The sequence below is a fragment of the Pinus tabuliformis genome, chromosome 5_1, assembly GCF_031772625.1.
Source record: "Pinus tabuliformis cultivar Carrire ecotype Pingquan chromosome 5_1, CPIR1, whole genome shotgun sequence".
Classification (NCBI taxonomy): domain Eukaryota; kingdom Viridiplantae; phylum Streptophyta; class Pinopsida; order Pinales; family Pinaceae; genus Pinus; species Pinus tabuliformis.
Genome location: NC_142305.1, coordinates 798,135,971 through 798,152,904, shown reverse-complemented (window position 1 = coordinate 798,152,904; position 16,934 = coordinate 798,135,971).

Below are 16,934 nucleotides of genomic sequence, written 5' to 3'. Positions count from 1 at the left end.
ATTCCTAGTGATAGTGTGAGGTAACCTCACAAATCTCTCTATCGGGATTATTCTTTGTAACTGGATTGTCGAGAAGGCTTCCAAAGATGTATTCAGATTTTACTACTGCATAATAATAAAACCCTCAAATCTGTTGCACTGGTTTTCCCACATTGGGTTTTTCTGGGGAAATTTGTCCAAAAAATATTATGTCACTTGTGCTGTATCTTTCTCTATTGTTTCGTTCTTGTTTTGGGCATATTATTTAATTGGTGTAAGCTACAGTGTATTAGCTTCGATATTTGTTGTAGGAAGCAGTAAATAATTTGTTTCAGTAATTAACAAATAGGAGAAGTTTAATCAATTGTTGCAGTAGGGATTTCGTTTCACGGAATTTTCACATGGTATTAGAACAGTGCAGGTGAAGCAAGAAGAAAAGTGCCAGGGAACCCAGCACTGAGCAGAACAGGGAGATCAAAAAGATACAGGAGGCAGCAGTTCGAAACCCTAGAGGGTTTGCGTAGTCCTAGCTGGAGGGATGAATTTCGAGGCAGTCTCTCTATGAGTGAATCGACAAAGAGAAGGGCTACCAAATCGAGATCTTGCCATGGCAAAGGGAGCAGCGTTGAAGCCTCAACGTGAGGAGAAGCTGGGGGGACGCAGTCTTTTCTACAAGTCGTTTTGCTGGGCAGAAAGACCTCAGAAGAGAAGGAAGACGCATAGTTGAGGGAATTTCTTCCTTAGAGGACTTCCAACCAAGGAGTCTGAATTCTCACTTGCTGAGCAACAGCGGAGAGGGGCAGTCTACAAGCTCTAGCAGGGAGTGCGTAGGCTAGTCTAGTGTTGCGCAGAGGAGAGAAGAGGTCATTCGACAATTCTTGTGGCAGAAATGGTGACCAGTAGCTTGAGGGATCATGATAGATTGGACAGAACATCCAATTATGTCATCTGGAAGGCAACGATGTCATTCCTTCTAGGTGAGCATGCACTAAAGACATATGTCGAGAGCGTTGTAGTTGTGCCTGCAGATGCAGATCCATTGAAGAAGTACTGAGCTGAAATGGCAAAGGCAAAAAGAATGATCCTCGACAGAGTGATAATCATGCTGTATGTCACATCGCTAGCAGAGGGACTACTAAGGAGATGTGGGATGCATTGTCTACGCTATATCAGCGATCTTCCGAGCAGCTAAAGATGTACTTGGAGCAGAAACTGAGATCTACTCTAATGTAGAAGGGGAAGCGTGTGGATCCATTCCTCACGAAGCTTCAGGAGACCCGTGATGAGTTATCTGTTGTGGGGTCTACACCTCAAGACTCAGAGTTGGTTAGACTGGCCCTCAATTCTGTCTCAGATGAGTGGAAAGTCTTTGTCCAGAGTATCCTGGGCAGGGCGACTTTGCCGAATTAGGATGAGATGTGGGCAACTCTCAAGCAAGAGGAGTTGAGGAGAGACTTGGTCAAGTGTAAGCTTGACGGAAGCAACAGCAGTGGGTCGAAGCCCAAGGAGGAGGAGGATAATGCAGCCCTTGCATCGAAGGGGCAGCAGGAGCAGCAAAGACGTAAGAAGGACATCTCGAAGATAAAGTGCTTCAGGTGTGGTGAGATGGGTCACTACGCTACACAGTGTCCTCTCAGGAAGGAAGACAAAGATGAGAAGCACAATCCAAAGGCTGCACCCGCGAAGATCGAGGAAGAGGAGTTTGCCATGACAACCGAGATACCTCTAGGAGGGAGGTGGGTTGATTTGGAGTTGTAGTTCAAAAGAGCTACAGATGGGCAAGATCCCTGAGGAGCCCACCGCTTGAATCAATTCCTTGCTACGGGAACCTAGATCAGAAGTAGCAGGATGGACTAGTGTCGAATGGTGCCGAGGAGTGTTGGAGGAGAGTTACAGTGGCTAGGAGCGCCAGAGACTGAACAGCGTAGAGCAGAGTTGGTAGCAATGCAGTTGGCACAGAGCAGAGGTTAGCAGCAGTGTAGTAGATTCAGAGGGTCAGCGTAGAGACTAGCACCAATCAGGCTCCAACAGTCACATGGTATCATATTGAACACAGTTAGTTCAGTAATTTGGGATGTTTTTCCGTTGTTGATGTAGTAGTAGCAACAGTTTGCAGTGCAGGGACAGTTGACAGTGGCAGTGCCAACAGCAGCACGGATGCAAAAAATCAGAGGGAGTTGCAGTACGAATGCAGTGTTGACAGTCGTAAGGTGTATGGATGCAGCATTTGCGCAGTGGCTGGTGGACAGTGGTTCAGACATCAGCAATGCAGAGGGAGATGTTACAGAAAAAAGTGATGCTTCAGCAAGTTGCATTGCTAGAGCACATTCCTCGCTAAGAGGGAGTGTTGATTTCTGGTAGCATCGGATGTGCTCTAAGTCTCAAATTTTGCAGGGAGGCTTGGGCACATGTATTCCAAAGAACCCAGAAAGTGTTTTGGGAAATTCCACCTGGAGACAGTTTTATTAAAATAATTAATTATTTTTAATGGGACCCTAAGTCTAAACTTAGGAAAATAAAATAATTAATGGGTATTAATATAACTATGGGTGTAACTTCTAGAAAAAGATAAGGATCAAGCAGAAATGATCTTAGCCATTGATTAGCTTCTAATCTGGGCTGTTGAATGTCAACAAGAAGATTATTTAAGGAAGCTTGAGGGTCATTTGGAAGACACACAGAGTGAGTTTAGAAGTTTGATTTTCTGGAGCATAGCAACTGCCGCGAGAATTTCGATAGTGAGCTTTTGCAGTGAGGGGCAGGGATAGTATCTGAAGGAAAATCTAACCTGGTCGGAGGATACTCGGTAGAGAAGGCAAAGGTAGATCACAGAGTGAGTTTAGAAGTTTGATTATCTGGAGCATAGCAACTGCCGCGAGAATTTCGATAGTGAGCTTTTGCAGTGAGGGGCAGGGATAGTATCTGAAGGAAAATCTAATCCGGTCGGAGGATAATCGGTAGAGAAGGCAAAAGGAGATCTAGCAGTGGCAGCGCTGAGCCAGAGGGGCTAACGCAGAGCCACGCAGAGGCAGCAAAGAAGCCAAGAGGGAGTCTGAAATTTGCAGAAGGATTCAAGTTTCAGAAGCTGGGAGCCGGGGTGCAAGACCGGGAGGCAGAAATTAATCACTTGGCAGCAAATCGACCAGCCAGAGGATTGACGTTGTCCCTAGTGAGCTTGATGTTGGGCTGACACAGACACTGTGCAGAGGCAGCCAGAAAAGTCGGGGGCAATCTTTCTGGGGCTGGATCAGCCAGGATTCCCAGTGATAGTGTGAGGTAACCTCACAAATCTCTCTGTCAGTATTATTCTCTGTAATTGGATTGTCGAGAAGGCTTCCAAAGATGTATTCAGATTTTACTATTGCATAATAATAAAACCCTCAAATCTGTTGCACTGGTTTTCCCACATTAGGTTTTTCCGGGGACATTTGTCCAAAAAAACTATGTCACTTGTGTTGTATCTTTCTCTATTGTTTTGTTCTTGTTTTGGGCATATTATTTAATTGGTGTAGGTTGCAGTGTCTTAGCTTTGAAATTTGTAGTAGGAAGTGGTAAATAATTTGTTTCAGTAATTAACAAATAGAAGTTTAATCAGTTGTTGCAGTAAGGATTCTGAATACATGGAATTTTCACACAACTAGGCAGCAGCTTCCGGCAGTAGGCAGCTTTCGACAACAGTGAAATCTTAGGAGACTTCGATCTCCCAATCCAGACCACGAAACAGAGAGAGGGATGTACCAAAATCTCGATTTTCTTCCTCTCTATAAACTTCCGCAAACTCGCACTTCTTTCGACCTCCCAGCAATAGACTTCGCACTTCTCCAGTGCTTCTTGAGATATCGAACTTGCTTGAGAGTTGATGCTTCAAATGACTTCGACCTCCTTGTATATATAGGCTTCTTTTGGGTTGAATTAGGGTCCTTAAGCCGACTTGATCTCTCTTAGGCCAACTTGATGTGGAGGGTACATAATTCATATTTGACTCAATACAAAACCTTTTTACATGATTCAAAAGCCCAAGAAGGGTCTCTTTGAATGTACAATGACTCTATAAACTCAATATTAATCCTAGGAGTCCATAATGTGGACTTTGACTAATATAATGATGACCCAAGCATGAAACCCATGCTTTAATAAGTCATTGTTACAATAATAAAAATTATTTTCTTTATTCTTTTGACAAGTACATTAATGAAGACCGAACATAGTTACATTTTCTAACACAACAAACATCAGTTTCGCCTAGCAACTATAAGCACTCCTTTGAAAAAGTTTGTGGTCACAAAAATTGCATCAGCTGGTACTTCTTACTTTCCCACACTGTTCGCAAAATCCTTAATAAATCACAAGCAAAATCTGTAAAGAACTTATTAGCAAGAACAAGGGACTTTCCAATGTTATTCTCTGATGCAACTGAAGCTCTTGCAATATCACTCAAAACCTCACAAAACACCAATAAGATATGAAATGCATGTTGAGAGTTTGAACCTCAGAAAGTGTTTAGCCCTCTTTAATGCATGGCCTAGCATTAAAGTGACAAGGGACAAGAGGACCCAGAAGTTAATTTTTTGTGAGATACAAAGTCAATGTGCTTTTATAAGTGAAAAGTGTGCTATTAAGAAAACACAAGTGTGTTTTTCTCATAAAGTAAATTTTTGGTGATCCATGTGAGCATGACTTGGATCATGATCTCAACCATTCATCAAGATTAAATCTGAGCCATTGATTTCTTATGAGAGCCTATAAAAGCACAATAAGGGTAAGAAGCCAAAACACTTAATCTTCATTAGAGATTCATGGGATGAAGAGGAGAGAAATTTGAGGGTTTGAGACTTCCTGGAGCGGCGAATTTTCTAAGGAGAGGTGAATTTTTTGTTTAGCTGAGGCACAAAACTCGAGGCAATTGTACAATGGTGATATAAGCGAGTATGATCATACAAACTGTGACGTCAACCATATGGACAGTGATATCAACAGCATTTACTGCGATGCAGAAACCAAGGAAATTGGTAAGATTTTCAAGGAGGAAGATCTTGCTAGTGTATGACATCAGTTGTATAGTCAGGTTCTATAGTGCATTAAATTGATATGATTTTCTCATGACATTTTGTTGTGTAATTACTCCAAGAAGAAGCAATAAAATCATTTTCTCTGGGTTTCCCTAGTCTTTGACAAAAATAATTGTCTTTTGATGTGATTGAGCACTTATTGTTTTCAGCTAAATGTCTTAAAGATTCTTATTGTGAATTGTTGTGAAATTGCAAATTTAAATTTTCAAATTTCACAAGTAGTTTTCTTCATGGTATCAGAGCTGGGAGGCATACGAAGCTGAGTACTTTCTCTAAATGTTGTAAATTTGTGAATATGTGGTTATTATCTTTCTGTGTTTTAATAGAGATTGCAAGAGTTTTCCAGGTTATTCGGGTTTTGGTTGAGGTTGCTGAAGTTTTCTGGGTTTTGCATTTTGGTAAGTTGTTATGGCCACTTCTGGAGTTTCAAGAGTTGGAGGTCTTAGATTTGAGGACAGACTATGTGGAGCTGAGAATTGGAGTCCATGGAAGGTGAGAATTGGACTTCTCCTTGAAGAGTGGGAGCTATGGGAAATTGTGGAAAGCATTGTGGCACCTCCACAAGATCCACAACAAATAGCTGAGTTCAAGAAGAAGAAAATCCAAGCTAAGTGGATAATTCTTGATTTTTCAAGTGCAATAGACACAAGTACAATATTTCTGAACATTGAGAATCACTTCTAATGATGTTGATCTTCTTTTAATTTTTCCAGTAATATCATTAAGCAATTACACTTCCGAAATTCAACCATATAAAATAGTAGAACAGTAGAGATCACAATGCACAAAGAGAACAAAAGATTTACCTTGGGAAAACCCACTTGGAGTAAAAACCCAACAACCTTATCAATAGAGAAATTCTTCTTTTCAACAAGAGATACACCTAGACCTTCTAGTCAACAATTAGGTCAAACTTGACCTTCAAAAAATCTATGGTCAAACCTGGTCAACAACCTCCAAGTTAAGCCTCCAATCTACCCCAACAATTCGGCCTTCTTGTTCTACCCTAGGCCGAAATTTGGCCTCCTAGTAACTACCTAGAAACCTAGAATTTTAGTCTTGCAACTACCCAGAAGATTTGGCCCTGCAACTGCAACTTGCCCAAAAACTTATGCCAGTTGGAGAGAGAGATATCCTCCACACATGCGAGCTAGATAGAGAGAGAAAGAGATGAATCCATCCTTCTTTTTATCCTCCTTGCCCTTTGCTTGGATGCCTAAAGATTCTTGCTTGAGAGAGATCGAATTGTTGCCTTGGAGGAGGAGGTTGAATGCCTTTATATAGTGATTTGTTGGGTTGAATGGGTATCTCCACTACCTGGGCCGACTTGACTTGGAGGAAGGCCAACTTGTCTAGTTTTGGAGCCAAAAAATCAATTTTGAAAATTTAAATTTTTCTCTTTTAAAAGTCCATAAGGACATGACTGAAAAATATTTTTTTCTTTTGACTCTAGCATGAAGAACATGCTTTACATTGATCAATATAAAATACATCAAGGGCTAAAATATACATTATGAAGACCGACCATAGTTACAAAATTCAACACTCCCTCTTAACTAGGGAGGTATTCATAATGACTGTCTTAAATGTTCTCAAGTTGACAAATTTCTCTAAGAAAAGGTTATAACAAATCATCATTAGCATCATCATCAACCTAGTCAACAACTCTGACATAAGGTAAATCATCAACATCAACTAGTCGGTACCACTGACCCATAATCCTGGTCGGTACTCCTGACACATGGCATAACATTTAGCATCAGCTAGTCATCATAACTCTAGTCAGTACCACTAACCCATAATCTTGGTCGGTACTCCTGACCTAGACTAGTCTTGGTTCACCATTCTTTGGGTTGTAACCTTTGACCCCTTGGTGAAACTCCAAAGGCCACACTCTACATGAGCAACTAGGCCTGATGCTAAATGAGCTCCTCATCCTATCTAGAGAGATTGAGCTTGATGTTGAAAGCCACGCACTCAACTGAGTGATCTTGGGCTTCTAGGACCATTCTCCCCAATTGGTCAACATATTTGACACGGGGAGAATGATTGTCCATGATGCTATCATATCAACACAATCTCCACAAGCCCAAGCTTGTCCTTGAAGTATATGAACTTCGCTCTAGACAGAGGCTTTGCCAAAATATTAGTTGTTTGCTCATTATTGGAAACGTACTAGAGCTTCATTGCTCCCTTCTACACCATGTCACGGATGTAGTGGTACTCGATTTCGATGTGCTTTGCCCTGTCATGGAACATAGGGTTCTCTGAAAGCTTCACACAACTTTGATTGTTACAATATATCACAGTTGGTTCCATCACCTAATCAAACAATCCTGCAAACAACTTCCAAAGCAACGCTACTTCAATACAAGTTTCATTGGTGGTGATATACTCTGCTTCTTTAGTGTTGAGTGCGTCAAATTTTTGCTTCCTTCTCATCCAAGAAATAATAGCAAAGCCCAAACTGAAGCACCCCCTGAAGTACACTTTTTGTCATCTGCACTCTCTACCCCGTCAAAATCTGTATATCCCTACAGTTGTACATCATTATTTGAGACATATCTCAAACCATGATTTACAGTGCCACTTAGATATATCAATATGTGCTTTGCTACAATCCAATGTTTATGTCTCGGTTCCACCTGGAACTAGCTCAATATGTTTACTGCAAAGCAAATGTCCAACCTGGTATTAACTAAATACATCAACGAGCCAATCAATTGTCGATACATGGATGGGTCTACCAAATTAGGCTCAAAGTCTCCCAATTTCAAGTTAGTCACTATGGGAATTGCCATGGATTACAGTCCATCATGCCAAACTTCTGAAAGATCTTAGTAACATACTTTTCTTGACCAAGAAAGATTCCACTAGGCTTTTGCCATACTTCCAATCCCAAATAATAACGCATCAAGCCAAGATCCTTCATGTCAAACTCAGAGGCCAACTCCCTCTTACATTGAATAATGAGAGGCTCAGCACCTGTCAAAAATAAGTCATCAACATATAGCAATAAAATCATAGGTGCATTCTTCACAACCTTGAAAAAGATGTTTGGATGAGCATCATTCTTAGAGAATCCAAGACTTGTTAGGTAGCCATCAATAGCATACCAAGCTCTTGGAGCTTACTTGAGTCCATAAAAGGCTTTCTTCAATCTACAAACGTGAGGCTCCTACCCATGCACCTCAAAACCTTGAGGTTGCTCTATGTACATCTCTTCCTCAATTACAGCATTGTGGAAAGCAGTCTTTACATCCATCTGATGTAAATTCCAACCCAAAGAAGCAATAAGAGAAATAATAGATCTAATAGAAGTGTACTTGGCAACTAGAGAAAAAGTCTCATCATAGTCCTCTCCCTCTTTCTGGGAGAACCCTTTAGCCACAAATTGCACCTTGTATTTGTCAATATCTCCATCTGTTGCATGCTTGATCTTATATATCAGATCTCGGCACAATCTCCCATACATCATTCTTCATGATGGATTGGTATTCTTCAATCATAGCATCCTTCCACACTTGTTGGCTAGTTGCTTCTTCATAAGTGGAAGGTTTTGCATCAATGATATTAGTCATAAGAGTTGCATAACTAGAGAACCTTTTAGGTCTCTTACTTTCTCTGGATGTGCCATGTGGAGTTGCATGTTCTTCTGCTTCTTGCAAGGTAGATCTAAGCCATGTTGGTCTTTTCTTGATCTTAGGAACAACTTGTTCTACAAGTTCACAAGGCCCTTCTGGCTCTACAAGATGTTTTGTAGGACTTGAACCTTCTTCCTTAGAAGCTTCATGTTCTTCTTCATCGTTGGAGTCCATGGAAACTTCTTTAGACTTCCAATATGCAACCTTCTCATCAAAGGTAACGTCTCGACTGACCTCAACCTATCGTTGCCCTGGAATGTAGATTCTATAAGCCTTTGATGATTCACTATAACCAACAAATATTCCTTTCTTTCCTGAAGGTTCTAGCTTCTTCCTCTTATCTTTGGGAACATGAATGTAAACTAGGAAGCCAAAGATTCTCAAATTCCTAACCTTTGGCTTTTGTCCAGTGAACGCTTCTTCAGGAGTCATATCTTCTAGAATTCGATGAGGACTTCCATTCTAAATGTATACGGTTGTTACAGATGCTTCTCCCCATAAGAACATAGGCAAATCTTGATCATGCATATAGCCTTGACAGAATCTTCAATGGACCTATTCTTTTTTTCTGCCACTCCATTTTGTTGAGGATTATAGGGGACTATCAACTCCCTCTTAATCCCAACTTCTTTATAGAAGGCAATAAGTTCTTTTGAAGTGTATTCTCCTCCGTTGTCAGATCTCAAAATCTTGATCTTCTTTCTTGTCAAGTTCTCTACTTCAATGTTGAATTCTTGAAACTTGGTGAAGACTTCATCCTTGGTCTTCATGAGATAGATCCATGTCTTACGAGAGAAGTCATCAATAAAAGTTACATAGTATAAAGAACCTCCAAGTGATTTCACTGACATAGGACTACATACATCATAATGAATCAGATCCAAAATTTCTTTGGACCTACTATCACTTCTTGGAAATGAATTCTTAACATTCTTTCCAAGTGCACAACCTTTACATACACCTTCATGTTCTATTTGCAATTCGGGAACACCTAAAACAATTTGACTTAAAGCAGGCAAGGCTCTATAATGAAGGTGAGCATATCTCCTATGCCATAGTTCACATGGATTGATTTCATCATGTACTAAGGCTTGAGCTAGTTGACCTAGAAGTCTATACAATCTTCCTTCACAAATTCCAATAACTCTAGCATCATCTATACTAGAGCCCTTGGGCCATACAAGCACTTTGCCATCAACAAATGCTACTCTATCTCCTTTATCTTCCAAACATGAAATAGAGACTAAATTCTTTTTCAAACCTAGCACATATAGAACATTGTTGAGATGAACATTGTTACCAGATTCTAGCTCAATGGATGCCTTCCCAATTCCTTTGACTGCATAGTTGTGCCTGTCTCCAAGCTCTACCCTCTATGATAATCTTTTTTCATCATGCTCGCTCGAGCAATTACCACAATCTCATGTCATATGTCTTGAAGCACCACTATCCACCAGCCACATATCATCGTCATCTACAATAGAACTTGTTAGAGCATAAAATAAAAGAAATCTTTGTCACCTTTGGATTTCTTTGGATGTTCATCAATGTTTGTTGTTGAAGCATGTTGTTTTCCTTTCCTCTTTCTATCATCATTTGCTCCTTCAGGACATTGGCTCATATAGTGACCAAATCTATGACAACAATAGCATTGAATTTTTGACATATCTTTATTTCCTTGTGGAGCAGGTCTTCTTTTGTATTTTTATTTTGGAAACCAAACTTCTTCTTTCCTCCATTCTTCTTCTTGAAACGTGTTGCAAATGCTTGAGAGTCTTCTTCCTTTCTATCTCTTGATATAAGTCTTGATTCTTCTTGAGCACAAGAGGTCCATAGTTCTTCAAAAGAGGGAACTTTTTCCTACTACTTATACCAGCTGCAAATGCATCCCATGATCTAGGTAGTCCATTAAGTGTTGTAGTCACAAGTTCCTTCTCAGAGATGATTTCATCAATTGCTTGAAGTTGGTCTCTTAGTTGAGAGATTCTTACGAAATATGAGGCCATAGTGTCATCATTTGTCATCCTCACATCACGAAGCTCATTCTTTAAACTCATGACTTGACCAATTTTGTTGACTGTATAAAGATTAGATAGGGCATCATACATCTTTGAAGTATCGAGATTTGAGATATAGGGGATCAGATGATCTCTAATGGAATCCACAATAAGGCTCATGGCAGTGATGTCATCCTCCTTGAACTTTTCTTTTCCTGCATCATCTGATGGTTCTTCAATCTTGCCCTTCACAATATCCAAAACTTTGTTCCTTGCAAGAATAAGATCAATCTTAGTTTTCCAAGCTCTGAAATTTGAAGCCCCTTCTAACTTGTTCTCTGACTTCATAGAGGAAGCCATGGATGTATATCAATAGTCAAAAAGGTCTCAACAATAGTGATCTCAATGTAGGTTTCTTCAAGACTGATCTTAGTGTCCCTTTCTTCACCAAAGCTCTAACATCATGTTCATTTTTCAAGTGCAATAGACACAAGCATAATATTTCTGAAAAGCAATAATTACTTCTAATGATGTTTATCTTCTTTTAATTTTTCCAATATATCATTAAGCAATTACACTTCATAAATTCAACCATATAAAACAGTATAACAGTAGAGATCACAATGCACAAAGAGAACACAAGATTTACCCTAGGAAAACCCACTTGGGGAAAACCCCAACAACCTTTTCAATAGAGAAATTCTTCTTTTCAACAAGAGACACACCTAGACCTTCTAGTCAACAATTAGGTCAAACTTGACCTTCAACAAATCTATGGTCAAACTTGGTCAACAACCTCCAAGTCAAGCCTTCAATCTGCCCCAGCAATTCAGCCTTCTTGTTCTGCCCTAGGCCAAAATTCAGCCTCCTAGTAACTGCCCAGAAACCCAGAATTTTGGTCCTGCAACTACCTAGAAAATTCGACCCTACAACTGCAACTTGTCCAAAAACTTATGTGAGATGGAGAGAGAGATACTCCACACGTGTGAGCTAGATAGAGAGAGAAAGAGATGAATTCGTCCTTCTTTTCATCCTCCTTGTCCTTCCTATCCTTCGCTTGGATGCCCAAAATATTCTTGCTTGAGAGAGATTGAATTGTGTCCTTGAAGGAGGAGGTCAAATGCCTTTATATAGTGATTTGTTGGGTCCAATGGGTGTCTCCATTGCTTGGGCCGAATTAACTTGGAGGAAGGCAGACTTGTCTAGTTTTGGAGCCAAAAATTCAATTTTGAAAATTTAATTTTTTTTTCCTTTTAGAGGCCCATAAGGACATGGCTGAAAAATAAATTTTTCTTTTGACTCTAACATGAAGAACATGTTTTGCATTGATCAATATAAATACATCAAGGGCTAAAATATACATTATGAAGACCAACCATAGTTACAAAATTCAACATGAAAGACCACATTGTTCCTCACATCAGCAGTAAGGCTCTTGCATGTGAGATGTGGGACTCTTTGAAGAAGTTGTACTAGAGTTCAGGTCAGAACAGAATCATGATGCTGAAGGGAAAGTTCAAGTGTACCCAGATGAACAAGGATGAGAGAGTTACATCATTCCTCACCCGTATCACACAAGTTCAAGATGAACTTGCAACTGTGGGGGAGACTGTGGACCTTACAGAGTTGGTCAGGGCAACTCTGAATGGCTTCTAGCCATGGGAGAGGTTTGTATAGGGATTCATTGTCAAGAAGCATTTACCAGGGTGGGAGCGGCTATGGGATGACTTCGTCCAAGAGGAGTTGAGGATCCACTTTGGATCTACTAGTCAAAGAGAAGAAGATAATGAGGAGGCTGTGGACCTATCAGCAATGGGCAAACAAAAGAAATCCAAGAAAGGTCCCAAGACTAGGACAAGGCACAAGCGGGAAGGTGAGTAAGAGAGACCTAAGTAAGGTCAAGTGTTTTGTGTGTCATAAGATGGGTCACTTTGTTGGACAGTGTCCCAACCAGAAGGAGAGTCATGATATAGCCTCAGCACAAGTGTGTGAGTTTACCGATCAGTGTGAGAGATAGTTCTCACTATTATCCTTTTGTTCCAGCTATGATGGTCCTGGTTATGAGGTTGGCAAGACCTAGATGGTTAATAGTGGTGCATCTCACCACATGATAGGAATATGAGATGTATTCATCAGTATTACCAAGATAGGCCCAGTTTGCTTTGTGGATAGTGGAGCAGACAGTGTACATGTGGTGAAAGGAGTTGGATGGGTCAAATTCCAGCTTAAGTCCGGAGAGATTCTAGAGGTGAGCAAGGTTATGTTTGTTCCAGGGTTAACAGTAAACTTGCTCTCATTTTCAGCCTTGGAAGATGATGGATATGTGCATTGTTCAAGAAGGGACATGTATTCATCTATGCATTGGGAGCGGATTTGATCGGGGTGTGATGCTTGGTCATCGGTTAGCAAGGATGTACATAGTGCAAGGATGGCCTATGCATGTAGATTTTGGGTGGATATCAGAGTCTTCAACAGTGTTTGAGACAAAGGGAAAGTGTGATGCTCTGGAGGTTAAAGTGGCACCAAGTATTTTGTCTTTGATTTGTGATGGGCGAGAGGCTCATTCTAGTATTGGTAGAAGGACCAGCTGGTATGTTATGACACTAATGGGTGGTGCTCAAGGACAGAGCATTAGCGACTGACACGGGTCTTTCATTAGCATCCCAGGACAGGTAGAGGGAAAATCTTCAAAGTCAGAAGGAGCTTCTATAGCAGACAATGTGTTGGGTCTAGAGGATGATCCTGGTTATGGTAGTGACAAAAGGACCTCCCTCACTCACAGGGAGTGTTGAGCTTGTGTTGCTTAGGAGATCCTCTTCATGTTACAATTCTTAGGATGAAGGGACATTAAAAGTGGCGGGGCATTGACTAAGTGTGTGAGAAGCATGCATGTCTGAGAACATGAATAGGACTACTTCAGAGACAAGCATGGGAGTTCTGAAAAACACTTTCCTTAGTAGGAGGGAGTTTTGAGATTTTGTACCTAAGATAGTGTTTAGCCCTCTTTATTGCAAGACCTAGCATTAAAGTGACAAGGTCAAACTTCAAAGAGGACCCAAAAGTTGATTTTTGTAAGATACAAAGTCAATATGCTTTTATATGTGAAAAGTGTGCTTTTAAGAAAACAGAAGTGTGTTTCTTAAAAAGCACAAGTGTGTTTTTCTCATAAAGTAATTTTTTGGTGATCCATGTGAGCATGACTTGGATCATGATCGCATCAATTCATCACCATTAAATCTGAGCTATTGATTTCTTATGAGAGAATATAAAAGCACAGTGAGGATAAGAGGCCAAAACACTTCAGTCTTCATGAGATATTCATGGGATGAAGAGGAGAGATATTTGACAGTTTTGAGTCTCCCTGGAGGGGCAAATTTTTCTAAGGAGAGGCAAATTTTCTGCTGAGCTGAGGCATGAAAATCGAGGCAGCTGTATAGTGTTGACACCAGTAAGTACAACCATATGGACTGTGATGTCAGCCATATGGATAGTGACATCAGCAGAGTTTACTTCAGCACAGAAACTGAGGAAACTGGCAGGATTTTCGACGAATATCTGATTGGTGTATGACATCAGCTGTACAGTCAGGTTCTGCAGTGCATTAAATTGTTGTGATTTTCACATTAAATTCTGCTGTATAATTACTCCAAGAAGAAGCAATAAAATAAATTCTTTGGGTTTTCCCCTGTGGGTTTTTCCCTGGTCATGTCCAAAAATAATTGTGTCCTTTGGAGTGATTGAGCATTTATTGTTTTCAGCTAAATGTCTTAAAGATTCTTGTTGTGAATTGTGGTGAAATTGCAAATTTAAATTTTCAGATTTTACAAGAAGTTTTCTTCAATGCAACATCAACCATGGAATATTCATGAACTAATCTAACTCTTGCTATGAATACATGAAAAGATGGACACCAACAATATTTCCAATATCATGAAGAAAAGTTACATAAGCACAGAAGACACTAATCTTTTACAAGTAACAAATCTGCAAAACCAATTGTGAATGAACTAATTCGCCACACAACCAATAGTATTTTTGTTTAAACTTTAAATGTCACTCCAAGCTACAGCCTAACTTGATAATAAGATAATAGACAATGATACCAACCTGACTTAAACTCAAATAGTCTTGCACAAGTTTGTTATAAACAAGACAAACCCTCTCAACCTCTTACCAAGTCAGAAAATCAATCTTGCACTCCTTTACTAGCCTATTTTCTATTATAAGGTGAGAATTGTAGCAACATGCAATATCCATAAAAAAGAGAATTGTTGAAGTTTGGATACACTTCCCAACCCTTCACACATATAGTTGGCTTCCTTGCCAACCTACTCGCTAAGTTAAGGTAATACTCATAGGATTTCACATAATTCTAGGCAAACCCTTCACACATAATAACCTTCACATTTGCATGTTTAACTATCATCGCCTCTCACTAATGTAGAAGAAAGTATAAACAAACGACATAACAAATCTAGACTCAATTGGGCCACGGTCTCACTCACCCATAGTTAATTCACACATGCACATATGCTCTGTATATGTTCACGAGCACAACTTCTTTAACTTTGCACACAAAAATATAATAAGGGTGATAGTAGCAAAAACAATAACTAGGGTAAAGTCAACCATTTTCCATCTTTTATCAAGTATTTATAAGATATTTCTGACCATCACATGGAGGACACATAAATACGAGTATTCGACACGAGACACAGCGACCCTGGAAACAGGACACGAGGGACATGTTTATATATATATATATATATATTAAAAAAATACTAAAAGATAGTGCCTGATCCATATAGATATGAATCATGATGATATCTATTTAGTATTTAATATACACTATTTACTATTTAGTAATTTACTAGTTAGTTTATTAATTTACTACATCAATGATGTTCACAGTTCAATGTTCATTGTTCATGTTATAACTTTTGTTAATAACTTCAAACAAGTTCGATCATGTTCAAACTTCACATAAGGTAGTTTATAAGTTATAAATTTATATTTGTTCAAACTTCAATGTTCATGTTATAACTTTTGTTAATAACTTCAAACAAGTTCGATCATGTTCAAACTTCACATAAGGTAGTTTATAAATTATAAATTTATATTTGTTCAAACTTCACTATTGACCAGAGCATTAATCGAGCTTTCCCTCCCTTTAGACCTCGAAGGTGTAGTGAGGAGTGAGCACATGACGGGGAGTTGGGCTTTTTATTTCAACACACAATCTATACGTGGTCTGTTAGGTCCCTATACTACTAGTGTAAAACATTATTGTTATTAGTACAACCCCCTTATATTGTTGTGCCCATGTAGTCCCCATATTGTTATTATTGTGCCCCATAAAAGCCCACTATTGTTATTATTGTGCCCTTACATTATTATTATTGTTATGTCGGCTCTGATTATATTATGACCCCTTAGACTCCTATATATAGAAAGGAGGTCTTGTCATTTGTATCATCCAAGAATTGTTCATTTGTGTAATGTAAAGGAGGTTGCCCCTTGAAGAGGCTTATTTTGAAGGCGTTTATCTATCTTTTCTATCTTTTTGTGAGCTGGTTTCATAACATTTGGTATCAGAGCTTTGGATTCTAGGGTTTCGCTGCTCCAAACAGGTTATCGTGGAATTTTCGCTATAACTTTTTTCTTGTGAAATTTCAAAAGTTATAAAAAAAAATTAAAAAAAAAAAAAAAACTATTTGAGACGAAATCTCGTTGAACCTCGGGTCCAAATTTCAGATCTTGTCTCGCTATATTTTCAGAGATATGATCTGAGGAAGTTATGGTTTTACAAACTCCAGAATTTCATCCAAACAAGTCATCATGGATTTTCGCTACGAAGTTTCAGAAGCTAAAACAAAAGCCCAATTGAGAAGAAATTGGTCTGCACCTCGGGTCCGAATTTCAGATCTTGTCTCGCTATAGTTTCAGAGATATGATCTGAGGAAGTTAGGGGTTTTTGCAAGCTCCAGAATTTCATCTCAACAGGTCATCGTGGAATTTTCACTATAATTTGTTTTCTACGAAGGTTCAGACTCTAAAATTGAAACCCATTGAGCCAAAATCGTGGGGAAGCTCGAGCCCGAATTTCAAATCTTGTTTCGCTATATTTTCAGAGATACAATCCAAGACATTTAGGGTTTCTGGAGGCCCCCGAATTACATCCAAATAGGTGACCTGGGGAAAATGTTCATAACTGTCTCTCTGAGCATCAGATTGGAATTTCGTAA